Source organism: Rana temporaria, chromosome 5, assembly GCF_905171775.1.
Source record: "Rana temporaria chromosome 5, aRanTem1.1, whole genome shotgun sequence".
NCBI classification, from domain to species: domain Eukaryota; kingdom Metazoa; phylum Chordata; class Amphibia; order Anura; family Ranidae; genus Rana; species Rana temporaria.
The window spans coordinates 227,211,012-227,223,520 of NC_053493.1; the positions used below are offsets into that span (position 1 = coordinate 227,211,012).

Sequence of the window (12,509 nt, forward strand, 5' to 3'; positions counted from 1 at the left end):
CGGGCAGCGCGCGAAATTACGTTACGTCGGGCTTTGTGGATTGTGACGGGACAATAAAGTTGCGTCGGGTAAAAAAAAAGTTACGCGGCGAAAAATAAAATTTGAAATTTAAAAAAAATAGCGGCGATCGAAAAAAAGGTATGTTTTTACAAGGTGTAAACAGTTTACACCTTGTAAAAGCATCCCTAATTTTACGCATGCAAAACGTAACTTACGCAGAAAACACAAAGCTAAAAAGCTTTGTGGATCTGCCTAAGTACTCATTTGCATACGCAAAGCGGCATTTCGAAATGAAATGCCCCCAGCGGCGGATGCGGTACAGCATCTTAAGATCTGACAGTGTAAGTGTCTTACAGATGTCAGATCTTATGCCTATCTTTGGAAAAATCCTTCTGTGGATCAGTTCCGCCTGCGTATCTCTTTTGAGGATTTGGCCCCATGTCTTTAGCTACATGCTGGTTGCAGTCAGATGTTGTTTTTAAATTTACATAAATTCTGGTGTATCTCGGCCGGGGTGACATGATTTTGTGCCTCCCTCCATCTACTGGTTATGGATTTTCCATACACACCTGTTGGGAACTTAACCTCCATTGCTGAGGTTGAAATGATAACTAGTGGCGGAGAGAACGCTTTTCTCTTTGACTCCCCTCTTCTCTTTACCCTTCTGTTTTTCCTTGCCTGTTCTTACCCAGTTTCTTTTTCAGCTGGTCTCCATGAGCTCTCCATTCTCACACCATCAACCAAGTTCCTCAAAGCACACAAGTCGAGATCATATGGGTAACCTAGAAGACCTTATGAGGTGAGTGACAGAGTACCAGGTGGGATTCCTTCCCCTCTGCTCGATGGCTAACGATTCTATTCCCTCTCCTCCACTGCGCATTGTGTCACACCATGGTATTGTGCAGGCCCTCTACTCCCAACCAGAAGCACAAGTCCGACTGCAGGGATACCATTCTGAACCTATTAAAAAATCTAGAGGGGTGAGACAGGGATGTCCCTTCTGTCCCCTTATATTCAAAGTTGCAATAGAAACCCTGGCAATCGCCGTTCGTAATCATCCTGATATTCGGTAGGTCGTCTGTGGACAGCAAACGCAAAGACGACCTATTGCTATTCGTGACATCACCAACAATCTCACTTCCAAACATCTGCAAATTACTAGAAGACTGTTCCAAGGCCTCAGAGCTGCAGGTCAACTTCTGTAAGTCACACATTCTAAATATCACAATCCCTCATCACACTGCTCAGGTCCTTTAAACCTCCTTTCCAATTTGAATGGAGCGACTCTACCATCCGTTACCTGGGAGTAGAACTCTCCTCGAAAGTCGAACAACTTTATCAAGTTAACTTCCCCCAACTGTACAATAAACTTGAAGCGGAGCTAAAAGGCTGGGCCATCCACCTAGGGAGGATAAACGCAATAAAGATGACACTCCTTTACAAATTACTTTATATTTTCAGATCCATCCCGAGTTCCCTGAGGACAGATCGCCTACGAAAATTCCAAGGCAAACTCTTGAAATTTATCTGGGGAACCTCAGGCCACCGACTCGCGAAGAGAACCTTATATAGACCAGGGAGAACACAGGGAGGACTGGGGGTTCCTAACCTAGAGTGGTACTACCGAGTGGCTCGCTTAGCACAACTATCTGTAATATACTTTGTCTTTGGATTAAATCATGAAGCCCCATGAATAATAAGTGTCCTCAAACTCCTGCCATTCCCCAACTATGAGTTAAATAAGTTTGTAAATGTCATATATCTTTGGATTTTTTGGTATCTACAACATAGAAAGGAAAGCATTATTTAGTGCTGCATAATGTTGGGAGGCCAATTTGGTCCTATCTTTTTATCTAATTTGTTATTCTAATTTTTAGAGAGGGATACATTATGTTTACCAAACTGGTTTTAAGCTGCCTGGCAATCTTGTAGATAAAATAAATACAAATTTGGATTAAACCCCCAAATTAATTTGTTGAAATGACTTGAGCTTACCCATGAAGTACACCTGATGAATTTGCTTTATACCTTAGGAAAACCAACATTATGAATGGGAGACAGTGTGGAATTCTGAAAGATTAGACCACACAGGGTTGTTCGGAGATCTGGTCCTGTGCTATCAAAAGCATTTTATTACTGGGGCCGGAGCTAGACGGAGACCGGGATGGACGTGTGTTAGCTGAGCTCTGGATCCAGCGGCACTTGATCGGCTCACAGCGGCTCTCCCAGGTGGACTAACGCTGCACAAATACGGTGATCTTGCTCCTCGGCACCCGCAAAGCAGACCACCACCATGACCAGGCGCAAAAAGAACGGGAAAAGGCCCACAAAACTCACAGAGTTTTTCCTCATGGAGGCCAGACAAGATGGCGGCGGTCCGTCTTCCACACCTCTGCACAGCGTCCCACAGCTCTCTGCACAGAAGGGGAAAACAACCAAATGGAGTAGTCCTCCGAAAAGCACACATTCCCCACCTGCTACCCCTTCATCTGGGAGCCTAGAGAAGACGAGATTCAGGTCGGATGCAACGGATACTGGCCATGAGGTGAGCTCTCTCATAGAATCTGGGGATGATACCAGGGAGCTGCCTGATTCGATTGATCTTTTTCCCACTGCTAGCAAACCTGTGCTGGACACTGTTTTAAAGGAGATGCTAGTATCACTTAGGAGCTCCCTTCACTCTGATATAGTGTCCTGTGTTCACAGATTCAGTGCAGATTTGAGACATGTGGCAGACAGAGTATCTCATATAGAAGACAAGATAGGGGAATATGCTGCTACAATAAATGATTTGGTGGATGCCATTGAAAATACAGAAGATGATATTGAATCCATTAAATCCAAAATGGCAGAAATAGAGGATAGGTCCAGAAGGAACAATATCAAGTTCAGGGGGATCCCTGAATCGGTCAAACCACAGGAATTGCGAGATTATGCTGCGCAACTGTTTGCTGTTGTCATGCCAGACCTGTCCGAGCTAGATTTCACTGTGGATAGGATTCATAGACTCCCTAAACCCACCTACCTCTCGGAAAACATACCGAGAGATGTTATTTTCAGGATGCATTTCTATCACACCAAGGAAAAGCTGATGGCAGTGTCCAGGAAGAAGGAGCAAATCCCAGCCCCCTATTCTAACCTCCAATTCTATGCAGACCTCTCGCAACACACACTTCAGAAACATAGAAACCTGAACACCATTACAAAGGCCCTTAGAAACCACAACCTAACATACAAATGGGGATTTCCGACTAAATTGATAGTCACGAGAGAAGATAAGGACTATGTCATGGATTCCCTTGCCAAGGGCTTGGCATTGCTTCAATCATGGGGGATAGTTCCTGACCCTCAACAACACCAGGGCCACAGCAACAAGAGCCTGGATTCAGAGTGGTGCATGGTCAACCGTAAGAACGCCTGCTCTCATAAATGACCTGGGATGAGTTACTATCTTTAGTCTTTATGCCCGCTGGAGAAAAAAAATAAAAAAAGTTCTCCCTGTTTCGTGAAACTTTCTTGTACCCCACCTACCTTTTGAGTGGCGATGAGCCGCACCCAGTTAAAATCTGTTTCTTGGCACTTAGCCTGTATTTTTTTTTTTTTTTTTTAATTAAACTTCTTTTTGCCCTTCAGGTTGGAACCCCCATTGCCTCCACTTGTGCCTGGACCCATTGGACGACGCTATACACAGCCCTTCAGGATCAGCCACGGACATCTCGTACACCCTTGTGGAATTTTTGGGGTCGCCTCAAGTAAGTGTTTTGATGCAACTTGTTACACTATGCTGTATTCTCTTATGCACTCATGGTGGTGAATATACTGACTTTAAACGCCAAAGGGCTTAACCATACGGCCAAGAGAAGATCTCTGTGGAGGGAGGCATTACAACAATGTGACATTCTCTGCGTCCAAGAGACCCACTTTATACAAAGCTCTCCTCCTAAGTGCACCCACCCCAGATTTCCCTATACTTACTACGCCAACGCGGCCACCAAGAAAAAGTGGGTGATGGTTGCAATTAGGGATTCAGTTGCTTTTTCCCTCCATGAAGTCATTTCTGATCCCCAGGGGTGCTTTATCATATTGATATGTGATATTAACTCTGTCACGTACACGGTGGCAAACGTCTATGCCCCCAATGCCAGACAGATTAGATTTTTGAAGGATCCTGAAGAAAATTTGTCTGGTGCAGAAGGGCCTTTTGGTTGTATGTGGTGACTTCAACATTACACCAGACCCAAACATGGACACCACGTCCTCATCTAAGAGACTTCCACCATCCCTGGGGGCGTCTTTGCGGTCTCATGGACTATACGATTACTGGAGGTGTTTGAATGCAAATGAAAGGGACTACACTTTTTTTTCTAACAGGCATAGATCTTACAGTAGAATTGATTTGTTTTTGGTAGATAAACACTTATTGTTAAGGTGTAAATATGTTAAGATTAACAATATCACCTGGTCGAATCATGCCTCGGTGAAGCTGTCTGTGGGGAGTTCCTCCACCCAGGGTACGACCTTTCTGTGGAGAGCAAATCCTCGCCTTCTACAGGCAGGACCGGCCAGGTCTTATATTGAGCAAAAGTTACAACAATTTTTTTACGATAACCTTGGTTCTGTGTCGAACCCTCTTGTGATGTGGAACGCTCATAAGGCGTTCATGAGGGGTGTCATGATCCAACAGGGGGCTAGATATAAGAGGGAGAGGCAGCAGCAGATGGAAAATGTAATCTCTAAAATCGAGGCGCTAGAGAGTCAAAACAAATCTAATCCTTCCCAGACCTGACTGATCAACTAACTCTCTTGAGAACGGAGCTTAGACTGAAATTTCTAGACGACTTTGAAAAGGCTTCTAGGAGAATGAAACTGACCTTTTATACTAGCGGTAACAAGGCAGGGAAACTACTGGCCAATAAATTAAAAGGACACAGACTTAGGACTTATGCCCTGTACACACGATCACTTTTTGTGATGAAAAAAAATGACATTTTTAAAAATGTCATTTAAAATGATTGTGTGTGGGCAAAACATCATTTTTTGTCTTCTGAAAAACGACCAAAAAAAAAATGATCGTGTGTGGGCAAAAATGACGTTTTAAACCCGTACATGCCCAGAAGCAAGTCTTGAGATGGGAGGTAAAACTACCATTCATAATGGAGTAAGAACATTCATCACGCTGTAACAGACAAAAAAGCACGAATCGTCTTTTACTAACCAGTAACCAGCTAAAAGCAGCCTCAAGGCAAATAGAACTTCCCCTTTAGAGTGCTGTCACTTTGTTCATCATTTTTCAAAAATGATGGTGTGTGGGCAACATCATTTTTAATGATGAAGTTGGAAAAATTTTTTTTTTTTTCATGATAGAAAATGATTTTTTTTTTCATCACAAAAAGTGATTGTGTGTACAGGGCATTAGATTTTGCATATATTACAGGCAACGACTCGAGTGAAACAAACACACCCTCAGGCAATAGATGATGAATTTAGCAAATACTATAGCTCGCTTTATAATTTAAAGGACGACCCTACCACCCTGCAACTGACTGAGGACATTATTGATGCTTTTTTGGACAAGGTAAGCCTTCCTAGAATTTCACAGGAACACCTACAATGTCTTAAGTCCCCTATCGCTGAATCCAAAGTTAAAAAGATCATTCAGACCCTTCCACTTAACAAGTCCCCTGGCCCTGACGGCTTTACAGGGGAGTATTATAGGGCATTCCAGGACATTTTGGCCCAGATTCACAAAGGAGATACTCCGTCGTATCTCAGATACTCCGTCGTATCTCTCAGAGTATCTATGCGACTGATTCATAGAATTAGTTACGCATAGATATCCCTAAGATATCCATAGATATCCCTAAGATCCGACAGGTGTTTTACACTGTCGGATCTTAGGATGCAGTACCGCGGTCGCCGCTGGGGGGAGTTTGCGTCGTAAACCAGCGTCGGGTATGCAAATTAGGAGTTACGGCGATCCACTGTGGTTTTTCGTGTTCGCTACGTCGCCGCTAGTCTAGTTTCCCATCGCAAAGTTAGTCGTTGTTTTGGGTGCCTTAACTTTAGTCAGCAATCGTATTGCTGTCTAAAGTATGGCCGTCGTTCCCGCGTCGAAATGTAAAATTCAACGTCGTTTGCGTAACACGTCCGGGAATACGGAAGTACGCTACGCGCGTCGCCGTTCGACAAAATGACGTCACTTAGCGCAAAGCAACGGAGCATGCGCAGTAGGTCTGGCACGGAAGCGCGCCTAATTTAAATGTTAGCCGCCCATTCGATTTGGACCGCCTTGCGCCGGACGTATTTACGATACACCGCCGCAAGTTTCCAGGTAAGTGCTTTGTGGATCTGGCACTAAAACTGAAAACTTGCGGCGGTGTAACGTAAACGGCTTACGTTACACCGGCGCTAATGTACCTGAATCTGGCCCTATGAGTCCTCACTTGACTGAGGTTTTTGGGTCTGCTGCTGCGTCCTCCTCATTCTCCTCGGAGATGCTTAGCGCAACAATCGTAGCATTACCGAAACCGGGGAAGTCCCCAGATGTACCGCAGAATTTGAGACCTATATCATTGTTAAATAATGACATTAGGATGTATGCTAAACTTCTAGCTACTAGGTTGGTGGATGTTCTCCCTGATATTGTGAATATAGATCAGTCTGGGTTCACCAGGGGCAGACAGACGTCTGATGCCACAAGACGCTTGATAAACTTGACCCACATTGCCAGACGGAGAGGAACGCCTTCTCTGCTCCTATCGTTGGACGCGGATAAGGCATTCAACAGGATACACTGGGGTTTCCTGAGGGGGGTTCTGAAAAGGTTTGGTTTTAGTGGTTTCATCTACAGTGCCATCATGGCTTTTTACACGCAACCCTCAGCCCTGGTGTATATAGCAGGTGTACTGTCCACTCCATTCTCAATAACGAATGGTACGCGCCAGGGGTGTCCTCTTTCACCGCTTATTTTCAATCTGATGATGGAACCTCTGGCGGCATACATCAGAGCTCATCCGCAGATCACTGGTATAGAAGTGGGATCTAGACGCCATGTCATTAGTTTATTCGCGGACGACATAATTTTAATACTTAGCAAACCCAATGTATCTCTGCCCACAGTAACTGAGGCGTTGCAAGCCTTTGCCTTAGTCTCCTACTATAAAGTAAATGAAACAAAATCCTATATTCTAAACATGGGTATAGATGCCGAAGTGAAGCGAATTCTGCAGAACAATTTCCCGTTCATATGGAAGGAGCAGGGTATTACTTATTTAGGGGTGACCTTGACCTCTAACCCAGCAGACCTGGCAGCAGCTAACTATTTACCCTTTTTGGCCTCCCTTAGGACTAGCTTGCAGAAAATATCTCACTTAGAATTATCGTGGTTGGGCAGGCTGTCAGCCTTTAAAATGACAATCTTGCCACAGCTGTTGTACCTCTTTAGAACCCATTCCTCTGCCTAATACCTTTTTCAAAAAGTTGCATTCGGTCCTCAATGGCTTTTTGTGGCAGGGAAAGAAGGCGAGGTGTGCCTTCGGCAAACTGATCAAAACCAGGTCGGGGGGAATAGGCCATACCCACCTACAGGACTATTACTTCTCCTCCATTCTAGCTCAGCTCCGACAGTGGATGGATCCTTGTTCCAATGCACTGTGGAGGGAACTGGAGAGGGTGCAAATCCTGAAAGGAAATTTAAAGGACTTTTTAATGACGGCACACCATAGTAGAGCCCTGGATAGGGACCTAGCACCGCCTAAACTTGCCTCGTTGAGAGCTTGGGCATACTTCCGCACTGCACACAAGTGGGGGGGAGCACTGATCCCTTTCCACCTACCTATCACAGCCATTCAATATATAGTACCAGATATTAATCTCTCTGCGTGGAGGGAGGGGGGTGTCGTCTCACTTGAGGACATACTTCTCGACTCCCAACTGCGGCCGTTTCAATCCTTACAACAAAAATATCACTTACTCGCAAATTCTTTAGATATGCTCAAATATCGCAACTATTGAAAAAAAATCCACAAACGCTTACCCACCTCCCGGTGAAAATAGCTCAATTTTACCAACAGCTTAAGAAAGGGTATAAAGGTATCTCAGTTATTTATAAGGGCTTACAGGACAAGGAGTTGCTGGCCAAAACTCTGAATATATTAGCATGGGAACAGGAATTAGGAATCGATTACCGACCTCACACTGGGAAAAATCCATTAAACTACAACTTACTACCACAAAAAGTACAAATCTGCGGGAGATGCACCAGAAGATACTCCTTCGCTGGTACCTCACCCCGCACAAATTGACTAAGATTTTTTTGGATACCTCTCCAGGGTGTTGGAGACTTTGTGGGAACAGAGGTACACAGATCCACATTTCATGGGGCTGCACTAAAATCCAACCATTGTGGGAACAAGTTGGGAGAATAATAACTAAAATCTCGACCTTCAGCTTTCCACTAAAGCCCAGCATGGCCATTCTTTCCTTAGAATTAGATGAGGCCCCTAAACTCTGTCAGACTGTGGTCTCGCACATACTGATGGCTACTCGACTAGTCATCCTTAGGCATTGGAAGAATATTGAAGCCCCAACAGTTTCGGAAGTTATAAGTACAGTACAAATGCATTGTACTTACAAAATACTACATGCATCAGCAATGGGTAAATATGAAGAAGTATTAAAACTATGGGTTCCATGGAATACTTGGAAGTCAGTCATGTGATACGTGTCAGTGGTGTTATGATGTTCAGCTGTCTACTATCTGAAGCTATCTGGCTAAAAAGGGCAAATGTTTTCCTATGTTTTCCTATGTTTTCTTATGTTTTCTTTCTTTTTTGTTGCTATCGTTCTTTAATCTCATTCATGCTGGTTTATACGTTATTACTTATTATCAGTGTGGTTATATTATCCATCCCGAGGAATTATTGAATACAACTTTCAGTACACATGATAATCGTGCTCCTGGCGGGTTCCCTCTGCGCCTTGACGCTGGTCACTGCGGTAAATTGGAGAAGCCGTAAGTGGTTGGCTCAGTCTGAGGTGTGGGGAGGTGCCATCTGGGACCTCAACTAGTATTTCCTAAAGGATGGTGGGAATGTGCAAGGGGGACACTGAACTGTTTACAATTGTGATGTAATTTGCTTTATACGCTTCCTCTTTGTACCTTCTGTGCCAAACCCTGTTTATCCTGTTCTTTTTTGGGATATGTACCTGTATCTACACTTTAAAAATTCAATAAAAAACTTTAGATTTAAAAGCATTTTATTACTATGTATAGACAATGGTACAGAGCAGAGTAGTAGCCTGGTTGAAGGAAATGGAGCGTATTTATGTAATATTGTGTAAAGATTTAAATGAGGAGACAATGACAGCTTTGTTAGCAGAGCAGGCATTAAAACAGGCCTTTTAAAATAAAAACAAAATGTAATGTTGTACAGTCCATGCACAAGATGAGGCACATTACATCATGCACTCCATTTCTTGCATGGGCAATATAACTTTATTTTTTTTAAATGCTGGCATGGGTCCAGGGACACATGAGTCCACCTGAAAAAGACATAGTACAAAAGAAAAGATGCATGGATATAGGTAAATGTAATTGTTTTTGGACAATGTATACAGTAATATCAAATGATGATTTTGCATTGCTTCTGGCATTCATAATCTCCCCATTAGTCCCCTCCCACTTTCACCTCATGCCATCCCAATGACCCATCATCCAGACTATAACAGTACTTTGAGGCTCTGTGTATTGGGGGTGATAGAAATTGCCAGTAACAGGTAGGGCCTAAGGACAGTCACATATAATATATTTAGTCACAGAAAAGGATTGTTTGCTGTGAATCATATATTTAATTTATCCCTATAACCAGATTTCTATTAGGGCTGATAATGGGGAACTGCAGGAATATTTCCAGCAGGCTCTGAACACTTTTAGTGCCCACAAGCACTAAGTAAGTGCTTGTGGGCGTCACAATGCCCACAAGCAAAATGACAATGGTGTGGACATAGTTTTATATCTTTTTTGAATAACTATGCGGAGCGGCGGGGGATTGTAAAATAGTAAGTGACCGGATTTATATTATAAAAATGCAAGATGAAAGGACATACATTTAAAAAATGCTAATTGTGGTTGGAACCCCGCTTTAATGCTCATTTAAACTTTGAACCTCGAACATTTCAGCATGGTACCGAACAGCATTTTTTTTTACCTGGCATTATACAGAAAGTATGGTAGGGATAGATACCTCCAACATATCTTATGCCCCCTGGTTTTTACAGGAAGAATCCATAGGGTTCTTAAACCACACCATTGTTGATCCAATACATACTCCCCCCTTACACTCACTTCAAATCCCTCCTCCCATCCCACCATATCCCTTTCACTCCCTTCTCTAGTGTACAACCCCATCCATTCCTGGATGGGAGTGGAGAGGAACTTCTATCCCCTTCTTTACTGACCATAGTTTCTGTTCTATACTCGGTACCCAGCATAATCCAACTCAATCCCAAAAAGAGAAACTAAACAATCATCCTTCCATTCCATTGTGTGGCGGGCTCTCTCATACACAATAAATCTCAAGGACACCTCACCCATTAACCATTTTACCCCCTATATCTAGCTTCTCCTTTAAGTGCTTTCATAATTATTTTGAAATTCATATTCAATATAAAAACCTTTTCCCAACCACCTATTCTTTATTCCCCTTATGTCATATCACCATATAAAAAAATAAAAAAAAATAGAATTGGGGGAAACCCCCCATAACATTATTTATCATTATATAGTGCTCTTATCATTATCAGGATCTATAATCATATATGTGTCAGTATATGTTTGGCGAGATTAGCACAAAAAAAAGGATCACAAAAAATCAGAAAAATTGGGGAAAAACACCCCATAAAATTGGTTATCATTATATAGTGCTCTATAGTGAACTATAGATCTATAATCATAAATGTGTCCAAACAATTGGGACATAAGACACCTCAAAAAACTTGCATATTTAATAGCTTAAGTCAATAAAGGGTATCACTTAAAGCAGAACTAAACCCATCCAAAAAACTGTTTCATTTCTGGTACGTGCCGGAAATGTAACTCTCCCATTGGTTGTGCTCTCAACCAAACTGTCAAACCATCCAATGGCTGGTGTCATAACTGATCACATGTGCAGCATCATGGCAGTTGTAGATTAAACAGAGGCAAAGATGGCAGCTCCCTTGGCTGAAAAAGATAGGGGGGTTTACTTACACTTTAAAGTGGAGGTTCACACAAAAAGTGAACCTTCGCTTTTTGGATCCCTTCCCCCTGTGGTGTCACATTTGGCACCTTTTAGGGGGGAGGGGGGTGCAGACACCTGTCTAAGACAGGTATTTGCACCACTTCCGGGTTCTGACTCCCGTGGGAGTCTAGCCCCTTCACGTCACCCCCCGCTGTCTTCTGGGAAACACTGGAGAGACCGAGGACCAGTGACGGCGCACCGCATGAGCAGTAGGGAATCGGGCAGTGAAGTCGCAAGGCTTCACTTCCTGATTCCCTCACCGAGGATGGCGGGCGGAAGCAGCCAAGGACAGAGCGATTGCTTAAGGCAAATCTTTCTGCATTATTGAAAAGCCCAGAATACAATGCAATACATATGTATATATATATATATATATATATATATATATATATATATATATATATATATATATATATATATATATATATATACATATATATTTGTAAATACACACACTGTACTTTAAAATATCAAACAGCAGTACAAACAAAAATAAAAACAAAACAACTGACCAAAAGCCAGTATATTTTTTTCTTTAGCTTCATTGCATTTGTTCAAGCACAAGATAGTACAAGAGACCCTCAATGCACAGTAGAGATAACACATTTGATACTGATAAAAGTTGATATTCTTTGCATATTTGCAGTTATCTCAAAAAGAGGGGAAATTAAACAATGTCAACAAAAACTTTAATGGTAACGTTTTTTAACCACTTCCTTACTGGGCACTTAAACCCCCTTCCTGCCCAGAGGACTTTTTGCGATTCGGCACTGCGTCGCCTTAACTGACAATTGCGCGGTCGTGCGACGTGGCTACCAAACAAAATTGACGTCCTTTTTTTCCCACAAATAGAGCTTTCTTTTGGTGGTATTTGATCACCTCTGCGGTTTTTATTTTTTGCGCTATAAAAAAAAATAGAGCGACAATTTTGAAAAAAAAAATGTTTTACTTGTTGCTATAATAAATAGCTCAATTTTTTTTTTTATTTTTTTTATCCTCAGTCTAGGCCGATACGTATTCTACACATTTTTAGTAAAAAAAAAAAAATCGCAATAAGCGACTGGTTTGCGCAAAAGTTATAGCGCCTACAAAATAAGGGACAGAATTATTATTTTTTATTATTTTTTTTTTACTAGTAATGGCGGCGATCTGCGATTTTTATTGCGACTGCGACATTATGGCAGACACATCGGACACTTTTGACACATTTTTGGCACCATTCACATTTAT

At 42.4% G+C, this 12,509-nt stretch overlaps 1 protein-coding gene across 2 annotated transcripts in view; it reads right to left on the reverse strand.

The window, feature by feature from the left end:
* The window catches only part of LOC120940616 (cadherin-9-like), a 253,777-nt gene that overhangs the window by 22,978 nt on the left and 218,290 nt on the right, over positions 1-12,509 (reverse strand). The gene's annotated exons all lie outside the window — the stretch shown is intronic.